This window comes from Mobula hypostoma, chromosome 7 (assembly GCF_963921235.1).
Source record: "Mobula hypostoma chromosome 7, sMobHyp1.1, whole genome shotgun sequence".
NCBI classification, from domain to species: domain Eukaryota; kingdom Metazoa; phylum Chordata; class Chondrichthyes; order Myliobatiformes; family Myliobatidae; genus Mobula; species Mobula hypostoma.
Genome location: NC_086103.1, coordinates 47,559,894 through 47,562,133, shown reverse-complemented (window position 1 = coordinate 47,562,133; position 2,240 = coordinate 47,559,894).

The following is a 2,240-nucleotide window of genomic DNA, read 5'->3' as shown; positions in this document are numbered from 1 at the left end:
TGTTGCTTGAATTTCCAGCATCTGCAGAATTCCTGTTGTTTGCAAACTTAAGAAACCTTGTTTGGGTGGATGCTGAGCGCTGTGTCCTGTTATAAATCAGTACCCCGAAATAACAAACAGTACACATATTTGATTAAACAATTAAGCTTTATAACTCTTACTTTGACTATATGGTCAGTGAAGAAACAAAATATAAAATAAAAAGGGCCCAAATCGTAAGATTTAATAATAAACCGTCTGAGCACAAACCGTTGGAGCTCACACAGTTCCACCATCGGTCCCCTCCGAGCTTCACCGACCTTCGGACCCCCGCTCCGAGTCCACCCCGTCTGGTGGTCTACCAAACCTCTCAATTCGCATATTCTCTCTCCCTCTGGCAAAAGCCCGCGAAATCAATGGTTTCCAGAATCACAAAACAGGGCAACAAACTCTTGATTGGCTAACCCCTGCATTCCAAATCCCCATTATCTGTAGTCGTATCCCAAACATTGCTGCTACCAGAGAAACCATTACCTTAACAGTGGAACATTACATAGAAGCCATTACATTAGCCTTAGCAGTGAAACCTTACAGTGTGTTACATGTCTATTTACATTCTCCTTTTAAACTCACTGGAGCTCTATTTCCAAGACAAATTTTACTATCGTATGAGAAATGGAGATTTTGTCTAGGTTTTTTCTTTGTAAGGTCTAGTTTGTTCTTGGTATAGTATTAGTTGAAGATCTGGATCCCAGAGGTGAGACAAATGTGTCATCAAGGCAGCAAAATAATATTAAAGTCCTATCTTGCTATAACAGGATCAGTGTGAGTGGAGACTTCATCCTAAGGATATTACTGGCTGGGTGCCTCAAAATAGTTGTAAAGGCCCAACTATCTTGAGTTACTTGATGGCAGAAATTGGGATGTTGTTATTGTTGCCCAGTTCAACTCCTCACAGAATTTAGACCATAAAATATAGGAGCAGAAGTAGGCTATTCGGCCCATTGACTCTGCTCTGCCATTCAATCATGGGCTGATCCAATTCTTCCTGTCATCCCCACTCCCCTGCCTTCACCCCATACCCTTCGATGCACTGGCTAATCAAGAATCTATCTCTGTCTTAAATGCACCCTATGACTTGGCCTCCACAGCTGCACTTGGCAACAAATTTCACAGATTTACCACCCTCTGACTAAAGTAATTTCTCTGCATCTCAGTTCTAAAAGGACGTCCTTCAATCCTGAAGCTGTCCTTGAATCCCCTACTATGGGAAATAACTTTGCCATATCTAATCTGTTCAGGCCTTTTAGCATTCGGAATGTTTCTATGAGATTCTTCCCTCATTCTCCTGAACACCACGGAAATCAGCCTGGATAATAAATTCTGTAATCACTGTTTACACTTGGAATGTTAAGAGGTCAGTATCCTTCGATACACAAACGCCAGGCAATTACTATTGTGAGCAAGAAACAGATTAATTTTGATAGATTATGGTGCTGCCATCACTGAATCCCCCTGCCTATTAGTATTGAGATTTATTGTTATCACACTAAGCTAAATCTGCTCCATAATATTGTAGCTGTAAATATTGGACACCTAATTTGTGACTTCCTAAACTCCTGGCATTATTTGAGATGTATTTTCCCAGATGTGTGCAGCTCCTCCACTCAAAGCATCATCATCTAGAACAAGTAACACGTACAAAAAGCTGGAGAAACTCAGGTCAGGCAGCATCTATAGAAGGGAATTCAGTCGACGTTTCAGGCTGAGGCCCTTCATCAGGACTTGGAGAAGCCAGTATAAGAAGGCGGGGGGCGGGGATTGCATTTACTACAGTCCTCCCCCACCTTATTCGGGCTTCTTTCCCCCCACTTTCCAATGCTGATGATGGATCTCCGCCCGAAACTCTCCACTCCCTGGCATAGACACTATCTGACCTGCCGAGTTCCGCCACCATTTTGAGCGTGTTGCTCTGCATTTCCAGGGTTTGCATAATCTCTTGTGTTTATTCAGAGCAAAGCAGCTATCCTGGTTGCCCTCTCACTTGCTGTCGAAAACATTTACTACTTACATTACCATTGCACCTTGGCAACGGGCTAGCTATAAAATGCACAGTGACAAGTTGCAAAAAGCAAGGCTTATTACACAACTCTTTAAAGGACGCAGTAACCGCAGCCGAGAGCACAACTTTTCCACGTCATACACCAACTTTAGCCGGACGTATGTGGCGTATATTTGGTAAATCCCCGACTTGCGAGCCA